Source organism: Giraffa tippelskirchi, chromosome X, assembly GCF_054371585.1.
Source record: "Giraffa tippelskirchi isolate mGirTip1 chromosome X, T2T-mGirTip1v1.2.pri, whole genome shotgun sequence".
Classification (NCBI taxonomy): Eukaryota; Metazoa; Chordata; class Mammalia; order Artiodactyla; family Giraffidae; genus Giraffa; species Giraffa tippelskirchi.
The window spans coordinates 124,488,173-124,508,698 of NC_137289.1; the positions used below are offsets into that span (position 1 = coordinate 124,488,173).

General features: G+C 39.2%; 1 protein-coding gene and 1 long non-coding RNA gene across 3 annotated transcripts in view; both read left to right on the forward strand.

Annotated features, from left to right (window-relative positions):
- Window positions 1–20,526, forward strand: part of DMD (dystrophin) — a 2,147,259-nt gene that overhangs the window by 351,660 nt on the left and 1,775,073 nt on the right. The gene's annotated exons all lie outside the window — the stretch shown is intronic.
- Window positions 8,422–11,747, forward strand: LOC145535980 (uncharacterized). Its single transcript, XR_014075567.1, has 2 exons — window positions 8,422–8,869; window positions 10,599–11,747. It is a non-coding gene; the product is annotated as an uncharacterized LOC145535980 (long non-coding RNA).

Below are 20,526 nucleotides of genomic sequence, written 5' to 3' on the forward strand. Positions count from 1 at the left end.
AAACACAAAATCATGGGTGAAATCAGGATCAAATTAGTCATAGTACTCTATGCCAGGGTTTCCAGTAGCAGGTAATAATGGGCATTGAATTCAGGGTTTTATTCTAGACTTTGAAAGCCACTTATGAGGCAACAAAGGGCTGTAGAACAGATGCAGTGGCTACAATTAAAATATCAAGCTGAATTTCATTCATCCTTTCAGTCATTCAGACAACCTCTGCTGATCATATTTACCAAAATTTGAGAAACAGAGACCTGATTGAAATAAAAAGGTGTTTATTCTGGGTTTAGTAGGACTGTAACCTAGGAGACACAGATTCAGGAAGCACTTGAATTGTGTTCCCCTGGCCTACAAAATGGAGGAGGCTTATAAAAGGAAAAATCTCAAGGTTACAGTTAGTTACAGGAGTTGTTTATCAAGGATTATAATTGGAGCTGGCCAGAAGTGAGGGTGCTTGTTAAGTAAGAACTGGTTGGAGCTTGAAATGGTTGCATAGTTACGAAAAGAGACCTTGAGACCACAAGGTTGCAGCTGGCAGGTGTGGTTTTGAATATGGCCAGTAATGTCCTTTGGTCTGATATAGTTTAAAGAAAGTTCAAGTTCTCAGTGGTGCAGAGATGTGTCTGAGACTAGATCCTCCATGCCCACCCAATTTCGTTTCTGTATGCCCGAACTGTGATCACTCCATTTAATTTCAGTGTGCCGTCAGTCACCTCCACACAGGTGGCCAGGCACTGAGGAACCACAGAATACTGGCATTACTGCCTTCTGACGTTTGTCAAGGTTCTCAGTCTCAAAAGTGGGAGAACCAAGAGTGAAGCTGGTTCACAAAGATGAGAACAAGAGTCTAGTTTAAGCAAGGGGCTGCTGGACCAATAGCAATCTTGGCTTTGACCTATAAGTGTGAAGGAGTAGAGGATTTTAAATCCCTTCAGTCTAGGGTCAAGACTGTTCTTGGAGTAGGGGATTGTGGAGGTAGCTTGTTTTAGTAACTTGGTATATAATGGTCAAGGAAGAACAAAGGCAAGGGATATGGGTGAATGACAACCAAAAAGCTATATACTTACTTTTATTTGCTTCTTTATTAGATATGTAGAATTTCTCTCAAGTCCCTCTATACAACATCTACAGAAAAGTAAAATTAGAAATATTGTGAGAAGGGATAACTTTTTAAGAGGATCAATTGAAGATACAATGGAGGCCATTTTCTAACAACAAATTTAATTTGTGAAAATCTGGTAGCATATTAACTGTAGAGTGGTGATTTTTAAAAGGAAATGTCCATAGTTAAACTAAAAATTATTGGAACGAAGTCAGTTAATATCTGGCATTATGCTTTAGAAATGCACAAGAAAGAAGCAATTACCGGTTTCCAAATAAGAAGTGATAGTAATAGAAAATTCAGATTTCGGTGTATTGTAAATTTAATAAATAAGCTTTAAAATTGCCGTTCACTGACTAAAATTGATTTTGGGCCTCAAATTTCAAGCATGGCGTATATAATGCAGTAACAACTTTCTAAGCAAAATTATCCTCTTGGATTTGCCCAGATCCCTTCAGTTTTTCAATTTGTATTACTGAGAGCGTGGATAGGTTCACATTGCAGGAAATTCAGTTAATTTATGTGCTAACTTTAAGATTCCGTCATCCTGTCTAGTCTTTACCACAAGTATGTTTATTAAAAGTATTATGATGGGATAAGTTTAATTTTAAGACATAATGCAGAAAACACTGTAAGCAAGTAAAACACTTCGGAGGTTTCCTTAGAAGCAGGAAACTTTGCATGTTAAGAATGCTGCATACACTTGCTTTTTGTTCTTTGAATTTAGCTCAGTGATTCCTAAACTTTAGTGTGTAATAGATGGCTGTAGAGGATTTAAAATCTAACCATGTATATCATATGGATGGTATAGGGATTTTCCATGCTCATATTTATTGTATTGTATTTTTACTATTCATGCTGACTCTGAAAAATAGCTATAGAACTAAGATTCCATTCACCTGTCTATGGTTGAGATAGCAATGTTTGTTTGACTCTAATACAACCTAGTCTTATCTACAGAGGGTATATATATTTATACCCTGTGCTTATAACAGAATCATTAATGTATTCTGAAAGTAGTAGAAAATGATATTGAAAGGTAATATAAAGTTAGATGGTATTTGAAGGAATATGAGAAATCCTTCTTACTTAGTGCTCAACCAAGCAAAACCTGTATTCTGCTTCCATTGTGATGGTCACAAGTTTGGGTTTGGGATAGTGTGTCATTCAGGGTCCAATTATCAGACAGAAAGCACTCCAGCTATTTTCACAGAGGAGAATTGACTATAAAGAACTGTAATTTAAGTATTAGAAAACTGAAAGAGTAAGAAGAGAACATAGATGGCAACTGCAAAAGTAACTATCACTCTTGACAATGAGAAAACAAAAAGAAAGGATCAGAATGACTAAAACTTAGGAGCTTGGAGGACCTGGACTTTACTGAGCTGGAACTTAGACCTCCAGGGAGGGGCTACTGAGTGCCTGGTGCTGGTATCTCTGAGATAGCAGAAGGTGTCCCAATGGGACCAAGTCCCAGATCTATGCCAGCCGGTCTGTGCTGGTATTTCTATGGCAGGGGTGCAATGAAGCGGATTCTTTAAGTGTTGGGAACGAAAAAACAAGCTGGAGTCAACAGCTGTTACTAAAAACAAGTGCTACTGTAGGCATGAAAAAGCAAGTCCTGGGCACTGCTGATAGGAACAGTAAGTCCCCAGGAGGCAGATAAGGGTGAGAAAGTCCTTTCCCAGTCTTCTGATCCTGCCATCTCCTTATAGAGTTCCCTACTGCCAGGTCCTAATGGGGAATCAGCCAGCACAATGGAAAATGTCACTTGTGTGGTAAGCCTCGTATCACAAAGCCGACTACAAAAAGGTGAGTGAAATTGAACATGAGAGAAAAAAAAAAATCACTCGTCACAGATCTAGTCTTTCCATTAAATTTGGAAAGAAAGTAATTCAGACATGAATAAATTATTAAATAATTAATAGTAAGTAAAGTATTTTCATGGAATTTTAAGGATTAAAAAATGAATGAACCCAAAGTTTGAGATAAGGCAATATGTAAACATCTCCTATTTACATTAAAACATGATTTTCCTTGTAACTCCTTCACGTTTGCAAAATGACTTTGCTAACATCTGGGGAAAGTACCTTTAAAAGATGTGAATTATAACCTAATAAGTCATAATCTTTGCCTACTCTGAATATTTGAACATTATGGAACTGACACTATAAAATACTTGACATTTTTAACTGAAAGTACTAAATGTGTCCTCTCTAGTGATGATAAATGATATTTATTTATTTTCAAAAAAGCAATTATATGAATATTGAATATAAAATTCTTTTAAAGATAGTATTATCCTAATACTAAGTATATAACATTTGTAAATTAATTCAGAAATAGTGGCTGTGTTCTCTCTACAAAAATAAAACCATCAAAAACAAAATACCCAGTTCAGAATGCTTTAAATATTTGAAATGTTAACTTCAGAATATTCTAGAGCCAAGGTAAAGCCAGTGAGCTGAAATTTCTTTTGCTTTAATTGTATTATTTAGAACTAGCTTCAAAGAAGAAGTGTTTTAGTAAATGCTCACGGTGTCTAATTGGCTCTTTTAGCTCATACAGTTCAAAGAAGTAGACGGACAGTGGCATCTACCATTCCTAGCTGCAGTTATTCTAATGTATTTTGCCAATTCCCTTCATGATTTCAGCTTTATAACAATTTGTATTCATAAGTAATTCACTCTAAGATTTTTAGCTTTTTTTTTTTAAACATAATTACTTAGAACCATAAGATTTCAGAAATCTGTCTTTTTAACTCAACCAAATTTGACTGGGATTCTACCATGTACCTAGCATTCTTGAATTCGAAGGAGATGACATTTGAATGGGAAAAATAGATATGCAGAAAATAATTATAAGACTATGTAATATATACTATCACAGGAGTTGGTACAATGTGCTATAGAGACATTAGGAGGAAAAGGCCACCTTTGCTTGGCTGGGGATGAGCTAGAGTTGGAATTTATATTGCCTTTGCCTTGAAAATAAAAGAATTTTGGGTGCCAACATGGGTATGCAGAGCATTAAAGTCCGGGTCTCTCCAACCATTTGTCAGACACCTGCTCTGTGCAGACAATCTGTTAGATGCTGAAAATACTCTACTGAAAAGGATATGTTTTTTGCCCTGTTGGAGCTTTCAGCCTACTGGCTGATAAGGAAAATGTTGGGTAGTGTGAAGTCATGAACCAGTTGTTGTCAGGAACCAGTGAGTAGTTGAGTAGGATGGTAGTGTAGATTTAAGGGATTTGCCAAGCAATTGAAGAGGAAGCAGAAAAGATGGACTAGGGATAGAATGTCAATGGACAATATGCTGCTCAGTTGAGATGAATATGTTTTTCTTAAAAAATAGAATTGTATTTTCAGGTTTTTTTTTTACGTCTTGGGGAGATAATGTAGTGGCAGTATGTGGAATAAACTGTGGATGGGGAGAATACAGGTGGGGAGGGAACCTAGAAGGCTAGTATCTGTTAATAAGAGAGAAGACAAAATTCCTAAACAGAATCCCTCGATTGTTGGGACACGTTCAAGAACATCCTGACATTCTTTCTGTCTTTCTGTAGATGTGGAAATGAAGCCCTCTATGAGCTAAATGATTAAATGACATGCCCATTTGATAGAGTAAATGAAAGTAGGAACTAAAGGTCTTGATTTCTAGTTAAGCCTTTATTTTTGGTACCATATCTCCTGTCTAGCTAGTTGAACTGGAAAAGATCATTTATATCAGAATCAACCTACGCAAAAATAAAGCAAAAATGAAAGCACTGCACTTCATCAAATCATAACTTTCTGTCAAATATTAATGACATCATTATATAGCAAATTAAAATATGTTATTCTTGTTCAGTCAGTAAGTCATGTCCGAGTTTTCACAACCCCATGGACTGCAGCACACCAGGCTCCCTTGTCCTCCACTATCTCCTAGAGTTTACTCAAATTCATGTTCATTGAGTTGGTGATGCTGTCTAACCATCTTATCCTCTGCTGGCCCCATCTCCTCCTGCCCTCAGTCTTTCCCAGCATCAAGGTCTTTTCCAATGAGTTGGCTCTCTGCGTCAGATGGCCACTGTATTGGAGCTTCAGGTTCAGCATCAATCCTTCCAATAAATATTCAGGGTTGATTTCCTTTAGGATTGACTGGTTTGATCTCCTGACAGTCCAAGGGACTCTCAAGAGTCTTCTCCAACATCGCAACTCAAAAATATGAATTCTTCGGTGCTCAGCCTTCTTAATGGGCCAACTCTCACATGGGTACATGACTACGGAAAAACCACAACTTTTACCATATTGACCTTTGTGGGGAAAGTGATGTCTCGGCTTTTAATACACTGTCTAGGGTTGTCATAGCTTTCCTTGTTAGAGGTTCTTTAACTAGTATTCAGTCAGTATTTGTTGAATGAATCCCTCTCAGTTGTTACTAGGTGGTATTACAAAGGAAATTATTAATGGTGATTATTATACAGAAATCTCAAATGAAAAACAAAGAAAGAGATAATAATTTGGAGGGGAGATAGCAGAATTTGGGGAGCTCAGAGTTAAACTAGTGAATTACAAATAAAAGCTTGTGATGAAGGTCATGTGCCCATGTGTAAATGGCCACCCTTTCTCCGGCAGTGTTCTTTCTTTATTACCATAATTTCCCCAGGCCCATAATGAGGTTGCCACAGTCACTGGCATTAATATATATTATTTCTACCTGAATGTCCCTTTGCTCTTAAGATTTTCACCGCAAGAAAGGTAGCTGGCTTTCAGTTATCCCTCTGGCTGCAAGAGGTATAGGGAGAATAGCTATGAGAGATGTAGGCATTAAGAGATTTGATACAGATGGATAACATAACATAAGGAATAGATTCAAGAGCTTATATAAAATATAAATATTGTAGAGATACTCTGCCTCTGTCCCACCATTTTTCCTTTTCTATTAGAGGTCAGAATTAACTTTTGATATTAAATTATTTAAAAATCAATAAAATTCTATATTGAATCAAACCACTGGTATAATAACTCACAACTTAATAGAGATTTCCTGAAGTAGTGAATAGAGTTACTCATGTTTGTTTTGTGATCCAGCTCCAGGAAAGCCATAATATGCTGTAATACTATTTTAGAATTTTATTATCTGAATGGAATATCATATTAATAGAAAATCTCCATAGAGCTACAGTTGTGCACCCTAACATTTTATTGAAGTGAAAGATTCACTTAATTCTTTAAACATGACATTATTAAATACATAATGCAAGAAATCTAATAATTAAATTCTATTATTAAATGATTGATTTCTCAATCATTTTTCATATAGTCGTATTAAATGTACTATTAAGTTCACCATCTAACTGAATTGAACCCAAGATACTTTAATTATCTTACACTCATTAAGTATCTTATTTAAATTATGGGCAGGTGATGATTTTTTTTTAACACATTTCACCAATCATATAAAATAAATTCTATACATATATCATATGGGAAAATTTCATCTTGGGAGTTTTTAGTCCTCTAATCAGATGTTCTTTCTATATCAGAACGGCCCCCATTTCTGATCATCATAGATGAAAGCAAGGCCAGAGAAAGAAGTAGATGAGTTGAAAAGGATTGGCCAAAAAGTTTGTGTTTTTTGTAAGATGTGGAAAAAAACCCAAATGAACTTTTTGGCCAACCCAATAACTTCAAATCACAGATAAGAGGTAAAACATTATTGCTTATTTACTGGTTCGTAAAGGTGGTTGAGAGGTGGGCAATACATTTGGAAATATGTGTGGGCATATTTTGAGGGGGTTGTTACAATGATTGGTTGTGAGGAATTCCTACGTATGTCTTGTAGGGGAAATGAGGTATGTTACATAACTCATGTATGTATGTAAATAAATACATAGCTCATGCATGTATATATGTAAATATCCTACCATGTAAAGTACAAGCCTGCACAAGAATATCCCATTCATAATATGAATAGTAAACCATGGAGAAATGCTGAGCCCGCTTAGGGAAGAAACGGAAGCAATATGATTTAGAAATCTTTGTCCCCAGTAGATACTCTTCTTCACTTTCCTCAGGTAATACACAGACGGTACTAACCAAGACAAAGAATAGTAAATGACTGTGGGGAGTTGAAGTCATCGAGGAGGCTAGAAGGAAACCATAGTACATGTGGGAGCAAAACATTGGGACGTGGATGACAGGCTCCTTCCAGGAATGAACTGTTTGTAAGAGAGAGAGCGGAATGGGGAATCTGGTTGCCTCGGTAGCTTCCCATCCTCACTCACTCTTTGGTGTATTCTACTGCATCATCTAGCGTTTTCAAACAGAAATCTGATTCCCTTACTACTCTATTTGGGGTTATGCCTGTTTCAGGTTGGGTTTTCCTGAAGCTCATCTGGAGATGAGAATTTATGGTCAAGTGATTTATTAAGGACATGTTCCCAGGGATGACAAATAAGTGAGCAAAGAAGTCAGAAATGGGGAAGAAGTCATGCAAGGGGCAATCGCTGGCCACGTCCCAGCCTCAGGCTGATCTTACAGGAATACTCTGGATCTAAATCATCCTTCAGAGTTTGTTCCAACTTAAAGCAGAGGAGCTGGGCTTTCGTATTCCTCTACCGCTCAGTCATTGTCTTAAGGCTACCCTGAAGGGACATAAATACCAGGGTACTGCCAGTTCTCTGGTCTTTTGGGCAAAGCAGCTTTAAAAGCCTGAAGAGAGGCATCCAGAGATGCAGGTGCAGACTTTGGAAAAGTGAAGCCCGCAAGAGCCAGGGGATGGGCACACAGAGATGTTAATGGAATCCTAGTGGATGTAGCTGGAGCACCCACAGTTTTTATTTTTTTTATTTTTTGTTATAATCTTCCAACTGTTAACTTTCACAAGATTGCATTGACCCAAACAGAGCCAAGACTATTATCTGAATAATTAATTTTAAAATATCTGCAATTATACAACAGCTACAGTTAAAAGAGAAAATAAATCCTAATGTAAACAGAAGAGATTCAGAATTACAGTGCTATTAAAGATGCTATTTGTTCAAATGTTAGTATATTTCTTAATTTTACATTTTTACATGACAAAATAGTTTTCCAAAGGGGATATTTCATCACATGTGCTGATGAGTTTTAAATGGTAACCCCAGGGCTGTCAGGGAAGGGCTCTTTTAAATTTGAGTTCCTCTCAGTCAGACATATTAATCCATTTGAATTTCCCAAACCAGGCATGTCGGAAGTGTAGTTCAGTTAAGTGTAGTTTTAATGACATTTTTCTGCTTACATCTGGCTTCAAGAATTTCCTAATTCTGCAGAGAAACAATTGCTACCAGGGAAAAGGAGGCTGTGATCACCAAATATTGCCACTATCTGTTGGCATCCCCTTGTATTTCTCTTAGTTGAAGCTTTGTGGCATTTGTGTGTATTTTAATTATTGGATTTTAATTGGCAATGCTATTGATTGTAAATCATTTTGTAGAAAACTACCTTTTATCTTAAAGTTTAAATGTACCTAGAGGCTACTCAGAGATGCCTATGTTCAATGAAAACATTAAAGTAATAGTGTAAGTACTTGAAATGTGTCCCATTTGGTACAAATTAGTTTCCCTCATGGTGCAACTCAGTCAAAAGAATAAATGTAGCTGAAAATTGACAAACTGTTTTTCAGCTTCAAATCCAACAAATGTATATTGATCTTTCACTAAGTGCCATGTGTAGTGGTAGCTGTAGTAGAGGATAAAAAATAAAATAAAAACCAATTTCTGCCAGCTATGAGTTCATTATATAGTGGCCACACACACACACACATTAGTCATTTAATGATCATTCCTAAAGTAAAGGCACAAGAAAATGACTGAGGGAAAGCAAGAGCAATATTTTTTTTCTGGAGTTGGTGGTGAAGGGAAGGTAAGGCAAGTGGGTGACAAAAAATAATTAATTGAAACAGAGCCTTGGCAAAAGGAGGTTGGGGGAGAAGAAGGACGAAAGATCGAGCACAAAAATGGAATCTGCAGGGTAAGAAAGAGTATGAACTAGTAGGCACCTGTGGTTGGAGTAGTTACAAGGATATAGGAATATGACTCTGGTTGTACTGTATAGACTGAATTGCATACTAATCGAGGTTTGAGAATTATAGATGGGAAAACCATGTTAGAGTTTATAATTTTGAACATTTTGAAACTAGAGTCAGTAAGGTTTAGGATTGATGCAGTTCAAGGATGTGAGAGAATGAATCAAAAACAAAACATCTTTTGTGACTGAAAAGTATAGAGGATGATGGTGTCATTAGATTGGAAATATGGATGAGGAGCAGGGTTATGAAAGAGAGGTGACAAATGGTATGTGGGATATACTAGATTTGATATGCTGGTGGGATATCCAAGAACAGATTTCCAACAATCTCCTCAAACACAAGTCTAAATCTGAGGAGGGAGATCAATGTGTGAATTTGACAGATGTGGCACTGAGCAGGAACACAGGCAAGGATCCAAAATGAAAGCTAATGAATTTGGAATCGTCCCTGTGGAGTTTAAGCACTTTGACCAATGACACGGCAAAATCATATGGCACAGAGTTAAAAGAAAAAGGAATCCAATACCAAATCTTCAGGAGAGTTTATCTTTAAATTAAGGGCAGAGAAAGAGAAGTCCACAAAGGAGTATTCAGGAAAGGACCAGAAAATTATAAAGAGTATGTGGTCCCCACAATGGCAAAAAGATCATGGTTTTTCAAGATGCTGTTGACTCCACTAACCAAAGGAAGTGAGTAATACAAATTAAGGATTGAGAAAAGACCATTGGTTTTCTGATTGTGTTCAGTAGTTTTAAAGGAATTTCAGTGGAGTGATAAATCATGTATGTGCTGTGTGCTTAGCTGCTCAGTCATGTCGGACTCTTTGTGACCCCATGGACTGTAGGTTCCTTGGTTCATGGGGATTCACCAGGCAGGAATACTAGAGTGGATTGCCATGCCCTACTCCATGGGATCTTCCCAACCCAGGGATCGAATCCAGGTCTCCCTCATTGCAGGCAGATTCTTTACCATCTGATCCACCAGGGAACCTATGCATTCATCCATTCATTTATCCAGTTCACTCATTCTTTGGTATTGACACCTAGACTTGGAACTGAATTAAAATGAGATTAGAAGTAGATAAACTGACTGAGATAACCAAAAACTTCTCTCCCATAAAAAGAAGAGATGAGAGCCTGGGAACCTGGCATGCAAGCAGAGTTTCTCATGAGCATGTTGAAAGCATCCTGAGATTTCAGCAATATAGGCTGGAGGAAAGGCAGGAAAAGCAAACTGGGCAGGATGGGGCCTGGGGAAATTCAGGCGTGGCTAAGAGGAGTTTGGGGCGTCCCTTTTAGCTCAGTCGGTAACAAATCTGCCTGTAGTGCAGGAGACCCAGGTTTGATCCCTGAGTTGGGAAGATTCCCTGGAGAAGGCAATGGGAACCCACTCCAGTATCCTTGCCTGTAAAATCTCATGGACAGAGGAGCCTGGTGGGCTGCAGTTCATGGGGTCACAAAGAGTTGGGCACGACTGAGCGGCTAACACTTACTTACTTACTTAAGATGAAGTTGAGTGCTGGGAGACATGGTAATCCAATAAGCCAAATATAGGAAACAGTCCGTTGGGGAACTAGGAGAAGAATCTATGGAAAAGAGGCAAATAGCAGGGTCTCCATCAAGAGGACTCAGGACAATGTCTTTATTCCAGAGGGATCTTAGAGTACTTTTCTGATTTTCCATTGCTCTGTAATAAAATACTTCAAATTTAATGGCTTAAAATAGCAATTATTTTGTCTCAAGATTTTGTGGATTAGAAATTTTGCAGAGTTTAGCCCACTGATTCGTCTACTCTTTGTGGTGTCAGTTGACATCGGTTTTTTGTGTTCAGCTAGTAAATGACTGGTCTGGAGGGTCCACGACAGCTTAGTTTAGACATATGTTTAGTGCCTTTGTGAGGACTGAAAGCTGAGTTCGGTAGGGACTGTCAACCAGAGTACTAACACATGGCTTTTCCAGCATGACGGTTTGCAAGTTATCACTCTTTAATTCAGTACAGCTTAGGCCACTCAGAGAGAGTATTCCAAGAAATCCATAAAGAAGCTAAAGGACACTGTTAATGACGTAACCTTGGAAGACCCATAACATCACATTGTTTGCATTCTACTAATCAGGACAGCTGCTAAGACCATTCAAGTTTCAAGGGGAGGAAAGTTAAATGCTACCTCCTGATGGAAGAAGTGTCACAGAATTTTGTGGCCATTGCTAATCTATCACAGCTACTGTGAATAATTTCCTCCTCTTCTTAGAGTCTCCTCCGTATTAAGAAACCAGAATCTTGCAGGAGGAGAAAGTGTAAGTGACTCTAGCTGTGAAAAGCAGAAGGAGGAAGGACCTAACAGAAGTAAGCCTGGAGAGATGGAAGAGTTGCAGTTTTGGGAAGGAAAGAGATAAAGCTTGACAAGATACAATTGATGGTAGAGAGTTCAAGGCTCATGCTGACCTCGATTCATTTCTCTGTTTTCTTAGACCAATCTTTGTATCACGAGAAAACTTCTGAAAACAATGTACTTGGGGTATCTTAGGTTAGCTCCCTGCAAAAATGAGTGTTCTTCCCCGAGCAATGGGTGAAGGTTGATTTAAGAAAAAAGAAACGTGAAGAGCTTATGTGCTCTTATTTGAAACAGTATCTGAAGATACTTTGTGTTAAGATTTCTTTGTTATTAATTTGAAAATTGGCTAGGAAAGCTGTTATAAGTGGAGGATAGATTAAGGCCTTGCAACTCCAATTGTGGTCTGCAGTCCAGGGGTATCAGCCATACCTGAAATGCTGTTAAAAATGCCAAATGTCAGATCCCACTCTAGAGCTAGACTCCAGCAGATTCTGCATTTTAATAACATCCTTAGATGTTTCCTATGCAAACTAATGTTGAGAAAGGAACTCTATTCTAAGGGATATTTGATCATTCAAGTAACCATGATGGTCTCAGGCTACGTCCCTATGGATTTACTTGCCTTATAGAACTTCATATATTTTTGTCTTTATTATAAAAGTTTCCATAGATAATATCATTCATTGTATTAATTAATTCTATTTTGGTGATACCTCAATGATACATGCATTTCATAGGAAAGGCCAGTAAAAAATTTTGATAATGTTTCTTACTACTAATAATTATGCTTTCTACCAATAATAATTCCAAAGTCACATTGAAAATATTAATCTCTGAGATGTTAATAGATACTACATAAAAAAGGATTTTATGGTCAGATCTTTTTGGAAATGATAATCATTGTTTGGCTTTACTAGCTAAAAGTCTGTACACTAGGGTTTCTCAAAGGAAGCCTAGAATTTTCAGCACAACTTACTCTATTCTGGCTGCTATAAGGGAATACTATGTGCACTTAGAGTATCAGTAAAAGAAAACTCTAGAATAGGATTAATTTTTTAGCTTGTTAAAGTTCTTATTGTGCTTTCAAATTTAGATTATGACACCTGGTATGTATATACATAGAATTTTTAGAGCAATCGATTTTAAGGCTTGGAGTAATACTTGTTCTCGATTTACAAACTAGTTATACTACTTTAAGCATTTCATACGGCATCCATAAATTCAATAAGTGACTCTTTTGTTTGTAGGGAGTGTATTCCAATTGTTTGACAGAACTTCTCAAGCACTGTTAAGAAGCTGAAAAAATTACATGTAACAGAGTTATCATATAAAACCCATATTAGCATCCTTAATAAAAAAAAAACCTATTAGTTCTCCATCAGTGAAAAACTGGAAAATTCACAACAATAGGGAGAATCCGAGGTGATTTCTAAATCCTTCTTGAGTCTTGGATCCCTTAAGCAATCTGATGAATCCTGTGGACTCCTTCTTAGAATACTCTTTTAAAATATGTAATAAAAAGTACATAAAATTACAAAGAAGACCAAGTGTATTGAAAAAAATTATCAAAATATTAACTGAATTTGTGGCACATTAATAGAATTCTTTTTTAATGCATTAATTAACAAGATGTAGGAAATTGTTTAATGGATATTGTCATTTCAAATAGTGACGAGTGTAAGCCAGATATGGAAATATGTGCAACGGTTATCATGTGATCTAAATGTCTGTTATTTTTGTGACACAATCTCAAGTGCTGCTAATAATGTTTAATTGCATAAAATCATAAGGAACAAAAGTGATGGATTCATGTTACATATTGCAGAAAATAAAGATGTAATTTTTTACCTATCTAAGTGCAGGGACCCTGTAAAATCATCAACCACCTTTCCTTGGCCCTGTGGAGGTCAGTCTGAGAACCTTCTGGCCTTTATTTCTTTCCTTGCATTTCATAGCATGTGTATAACCGATTATGATTCCATTTCTATTTCTGCTTTTGGGAAGCCCAAGGATAAGTGTTTGCTAATTTGTAGTAGCTATTCTGAGCCTGTACAGTTTTATTATATTTTCTTCTTTTTCTCCTAGCCTGCTTTAGACTCTATAGACACAGAATAGGAGGATGTGAGTGTTGAGAATGTCCTCAGAAAATAACCAGTTTAACCCACATCATTTCAATAGAAAGAATGAATGCTCAGACAGACACCTTGATGTACTCAAGGTTACACGATCGGTGAAAGAGCTGAGCCTAAAACAGAGTTTTTCAAAATGTAATCCATGTTACACTTGCATCAGAATCACTTTGCCACCTGTATTCTTTAACTGGCTCATCCATGTGATTCCGATAGATACTAAAGTCTGAGACACAGAGGCCTGAGTTAAGAATGTATGGGTTTGGAAGTTGGTTCTTCGCTACTAAAGCATACTGCCTGCTAGGTATAAATGAGGAGGAAAGAAGATGAGTCAAAATCACTCAAAGACTGATAGCCAGTCATCTCAAGAGCTCATATAGGGATCAGTTTTTAAGGGAAGGAGAGGTACCCATTCCTGTGCAATTTAAGGAAGCAGAAAGGAGTACATAATGGAATGGCATGCGTCCTGAGGACTCAGAGGGTACGGTTATATGAGCACTTCAGCAGTGACACAGGACTTGAAAAGGAAACCAAAAGAATGGAAGACTGGATGAAACCAAGGCTAATAACTGATAAGGCAAGTACTGTGGACACTTGAGGCAGGGCGAGAGATGGGGCTGATGATGAGGTCATAACTACCACAAAGGCAAGCTGAGCTAAAAAAGAGTGGGTCCCATTATCTCTCTTGCCCTCCTTCATCTCTTCTCACAATAAACAGAGAGAGAATGCCAATTAGATCTTATGTCTCCTCTACCCATCAAAGCCTTTCCATTGCCTTTATTTATTTTTAAAATTGAAGTATAGTGTATATACAATAATATATAAGCTATAGTTGTACGATATAGTGATTTGCAGTTTTTCAAGGTGATAATTCATTTATAGTTACTATAAAATATTAACTATATTCCCCGTGTTGTACAGTATATCCTTACAGCTTATTTTATACATAGTAGTTAGTACCTCTTAATCCTCTTCCATTTCCCCTTCTCTCTCCCCACTGATAACCACTAGTTTGCTCTCTATATCTGTAATCTGTTTTATTTTTATTCTATTCACCAGTTTGTTGTATTTTTTCGATTCCACCTATAAGCAATATCCCTTGTGTTTAGAATAACATCCGTACCGCAGCTGACCCCTTCTCTCTCTTTGGCTACTAACTTCATTTAGCGTCATTCTCTCTGTTTCCTTTTGTGCATATTGTTCCCCTATCTGTAATTCTCTTTCCACCTCCCTTCTTCAAGATTCTGGCCCTATCTTGATTTTTTAGATCTTACCTTGATTGTCACCTTCTCAGAAAGAACTTCTTATCTATGTAGCTTGTTCCTGTAATTCTCTTTCTGATAACTCTATTTTTGTCTTGGCATTTGAAGGCTTCTAATCTGTAATCTTACATTTGCTTACTTACTTGTGTACCATTTCTTATTCCTCTCCCTGGGGAGACAATAAACACCAGAAATGTAGAAACGAAATTACTGTTCACCCAAACCTCACGTGATATGATACTGTAGATGCTCAATAAATATTTGTTGAATTTGAAAATGAGAACAGAAGGTTCAAGAATAGGAGACTCTGATTCAGTTCAGTTCAGTTCAGTCCTTCAGTCGTGTCCGACTCTTTGCGACCCCATGAATTGCAGCACGCCAGGCCTCCCTGTCCATCACCAACTCCCGGAGTCTACCCAAAACCATGTCCATCGAGTCGGTGATGCCATCCGACCATCTCATCCTCTGTCGTCCCCTTCTCCTTCCGCCTCCAATCCTACCCAGCATTAGGGTCTTTTCCAATGAGTCAACTCTTTGCATCAGGTGGCCAAAGTATTGGAGTTTCAGCTTCAACATCAGACCTTCCAATGAACACCCAGGATTGATCTCTTTTAGGATGGATTGATTGGATCTCCTTGCAGTCCAAGGGACTCTCAAGAGTCTTCTCCAACACCACAATTCAAAAGCATCAATTCTGTGGCACTCAGCTTTCTTCACCGTCCAAATCTCACATCCATACATGACCACTGGAAAAACCATAGCCTTGACTAGACGGACTTTTGTTGGCAAAGTAATGTCTCTGCTTTTAAATATGCTATCTAGGTTGGCCATAACCTTCCTTCCAAGGAGTAAGCATCTTTTAATTTCATGGCTGCAGTCACCATCAGCAGTGATTTTGGAGCCCAAAAAAATAAAGTCTGACACTGTTTCCACTGTTTCCCCATCTATTTCCCATGGAGTGATGGGACCAGATGCCATGATCATAGTTTTCTGAATGTTGAGCTTTAAGCCAACTTTTTCACTCTCCTCCTTCACCTTCATCAAGAGGCTCTTTAGTTCTTCTTCACTCTCTGCCATAAGGGTGGTGTCATCCGCATATCTGAGGTTATTGATATTTCTCCCGGCAACCTTGATTCCAGCTTGTGTTTCTTCCAGCCCAGAGTTTCTCATGATGTACTCTGCATATAAGTTAAACAAGCAGGGTGACAATATACGGCCTTGACGTACTCCTTTTCCTATTTGGAACCAGTCTGTTGTTCCATGTCCAGTTCTAACTGTTGCTTCCTGACCTGCATACAGGTTTCTCAAGAGACAGGTCAGATGGTCTGGTACTCCCATCTCTTTCAGAATTTTCCACAGTTTATTGTGATCCACACAGTCAAAGGCTTTGGCATAGTCAATAAAGCAGAAATAGATGGTTTTCTGGAACTCTCTTGCTTTTTCGATGATCTAGTGGATATTGGCAATTTCATCTCTGATTCCTCTGCCTTTTCTAAAACCAGCTTGAACATCTGGAAGTTCATGGTTCACGTATTGCTGAAGCCTGGCTTGGAGAATTTTGAGCATTACTTTACTAGCATGTGAGATGAGTGCAATTGTGCAGTAGTTTGAGCATTCTTTGGCATTGCCTTTCTCTGGGATTGGAACGAAAACTGGCCTTTTCCAGTCCTGTGGCCACTGCTGAGTTTTCCAAATTTGCTGGCATATCGAGTGCAGCACTTTCACAGCATCACCTTTGAGGATTTGAAATAGCTCCACTGGAATTCCATCACCTCCTCTAGCTTTGTTTGTAGTGATGCTTTCTAAGGCCCACTTGACTTCACATTCCAGGATGTCTGGCTCTAGGTCAGTGATCACAGCATCGTGATTATCTGGGTCGTGAAGATCTTTTTTGTACAGTTCTTCTGTGTATTCTTGCCACCTCTTCTTAAAATCTTCTGCCTCTGTTAGGTCCATACCATTTTTGTCCTTTATCGAGCCTATCTTTGCATGAAATGTTCCTTTGGAATCTCTAATTTTCTTGAAGAGATCTCTAGTCTTTCCCAATCTGTTGTTTTCCTCTATTTCTTTGCACTGATCGCTGAGGAAGGCTTTCTTATCTCTCCTTGCTATTCTTTGGAACTCTGCATTGAGATGGGGATATCTTTCCTTTTCTCCTTTGCTTTTCGCTTCTCTTCTCTTCCCAGCTATCTGTAAGGCCTCCACATTTGCTCCCGGTCTTGTTTTTGGTGACTGTATAGAGCTTCTCCATCTTTGGCTGCAAAGAATATAATCAATCTGATTTCGGTGTTGACCATCTGGTGATGTCCACATGTAGACTCTTCTCTTGTGTTGTTGGAATAGGGTGTTTGCTATTACCAGTGCGTTCTCGTGGCAAAACTCTATTAGCCTTTGCCCTGCTTCATTCTGTACTCCAAGGCCAAACTTGCCTGTTACACCAGGTGTTTCTTGACTTCCTACTTTTGCATTCCAGTCCCCTATAATGAAAAGGACATCTTTTTTGGGTGTTAGTTCTAGAAGGTCTTGTAGGTCTTCATAGAACCGTTCAACTTCAGCTTCTTCGGCGTTACTGGTCGGGGCATAGACTTGGATTACCGTGATATTGAATGGTTTTCCTTGGAAACGAACAGAGATCATTCTGTCGTTTTTGAGATTGCATCCAAGTACTGCATTTTGGACTCTTTTGTTGACCGTGATGGCTACTCCATTTCTTCTAAGGGATTCTTGCCCACAGTAGTAGATATAATGGTCATCTGAGTTAAATTCACCCATTCCAGTCCATCTTAGTTCGCTGATTCCTAGAATGTCGACGTTCACTCTTGCCATCTCCTGTTTGACCACTTCCAGTTTGCCTTGATTCATGGACCTAACATTCCAGGTTCCTATGCAATATTGCTCTTTACAGCGTCGGACTTTGCGTCTATCACCAGTCACATCCACAGTTGGGTATCGTTTTTGCTTTGGCTCCATCCCATCATTCTTTCTGGAGTTATTTCTCCACTGATCTCCATTAGCATATTGGGCACCTACTGACCTGGGGAGTTCATCTTTCAGTGTCCTATCCTTTTGCCTTTTCATACTGTTCATGGGGTTCTCAAGGCAAGAATACTGAAGTGGTTTGCCATGCCCTTCTCCAGTGGACCACAATCTGTCAGACCTCTCCACCATGACCCATCCATCTTGGGTGGCCCCACACGGCATGGCTTAGTTTCATTGAGATAGACAAGGCTGTGGTCCGTGTGATCAGATTGACTAGGACTCTGGAATTCTCTGCTCTCAGGGTTTGGGCTGGCCCCTGGCATCTCGCAGAAGCGAGGCGGCTGTGACGGCTCGCCGCAGAAGCGAGGCGGCTGCGAAGGCTCGCCGCAGTAGCGTGGCTGAGAGGAGCTAGTCCGGGACGGGGCCGGGGCCGGGACGGGGCCGCGAGCCGGGGGCGGCGGCCGAGAGGGCCTAGGCTGTGCCTTGCCGGGAGCCGGGGGCCAGGGGCGGCGGCCGAGAGGAGCTAGGCCGGGCCGGGGCCGGGGGCCGGGGGCCGGGGGGCGCTGGCCTACAAGGCCTAGGCCGGGCCGGGGTCTAGGGCCTGCGGCGATGGCGGCGGCAAGAGGAATTACCCAAGGCCCAAGGTAAGAGAAACCCAAGTAAGCCGGTAAGTGTTGCGAGAGGGCATCAGAGGGCAGACACACTAAAACTAAAACTGCAGAAAACTAGCTAATCTGATCACACGGACCACAGCCTTGTCTATCTCAATGAAACTAAGCCATGACGTGTGGGGCCACCCAAGACTCTGATTAGAGGCAGTAATTCCCTGATTGTGATCCATGAGGTAGAATAATTCAAGGTAGATGAGGGAGGAGACCTGGGGCTTCCCTGGTAGCTCAGACAGTAGAGAATCTGCCTGCAATGTGGGAGACCCAGGTTCAATCCCTGGGTCAGAAAGATCCTCTGGAGAAGTGAATGGCTACCCACTCCAGTATTCTTACCTGGAGAATCCCATGGTCTGAGGAGTCTGGCGGGCTACAGTCCATGGGGTCACAAAAGAGTCAGACATGACAGAGTGACTAACACTTACGAACTTCAAAGGAGGCATGAATTGGCCACATGTATGGAGACAAAGGGGGGATCAAAGCATTCGAACTTAACAAGTCAAAAAGCTATGAAGTAAAGACATTAAATATTATTTTAAAAGCTATAAAGTAAAGACATTAAATATTATTATGGTAAACAGCATGATAGTCATGATAGCATATCAACCTCTACGTTTAAAGGGGCTTATGTCACATCCAGTTATCAGGGGTCATAGGTCCATACTCATCCTTACTTGGATTCTTCTGCTGATACAATTAGTTCATGCTGTCTGTCCTTGCCTGTGGTTGGCCTCCATGCCCACATCATCACCAGAGATGATTGAAGTCCTGTCAAACCCTCAACTATTGTGTCCTTTCTTTGTCCCTTTCATATCAATTTAGAGATGCCTCAAGTGTCTCAGGGCATCCTTTCAGTCTTACCTGCTTTGACACCTAACTCATCTGTTGCAGTTGCCTTTTCTACTGCCCTGGTGCTATTGATGGGGGCAGTGGTGGGTGTAGAAGGACTCCCCAATCTCCCAGTGTATATGCTAAGAAGCCAGGCACATGTCTTCTCAGATCTGGGATTGTTCTCAACATATCTATGTTTCTGGGACTTGATCTCAGAGCAAAAATGGCATGATTGACCACAATAATGGCTATCTGTCTTATTCGACATAATTCATTTCAATCCTATTATTTTATCAGCTATTAAACTATCACCTTTGGGATGAGGCATACTTGCTACTATATAATTTTCCCAACTCTTTTATTTATAGGATAGATAGTAGGTCACTGTACTCAACATACTGAGGATTTTGCAGTGCACAGCTCTGAACTTTGCCAGAGATTTCAGATGTTATATAGAAACATAATATTTAAGCCTTGGTGTCTTTTTTTTGGCATCTTCATGGAAACGATTATAGCTGAGAAAGTACACATATATAGATTCCAAGAGTTGGATGAAAGTACCAGCTAATATGTCAAAATATTAATCTGCCACATGATCTTAAATATGAGATATATCTTGGTCTCTCCAGGATGCTATAAACAATACTAGAGACCAGGTAACTTATTCAGAATACAATTTTTTTCCTCATCATTCTGGAGATTTCTGGAAGTCCAAGATCAGGGTGCCAACATTATTAGATTCTGGTGAAGGTCTTCTTGTTCCATCCCCACCTGGTGGAAGGAGCTAGAGAGCTCTGTGGGGCCTCCTTCATAAGGACACTAATCTCATTTATGAGGGCTCCAGCCTCATGACCTAAGCACCTCCCAAAGGCTCTTCCTCCTATACCATCACATTGAGCGTTAATATTACATCTAAATATGAATTTGGATGACACACAAAATTTAAATGATTGCAAGGGAGAAAAGGAGGCAAGACTTTAACTTGTTATAATAGCAGGTAAATGAAACTGAAGATTAAATTCTAAGTAAGATGAGCTTGCAGTCGGGTAAGTGAGGCTGAGGGCATAAAGGCAACTGGTCAAAATCCTCTAGGGTTTCAGAAGACACTGAGGAAAGAGTTAGAAGCTGAAGGTGAGAGGGAAAAATTGACCAACATAGAAAAGAATAAATGCAT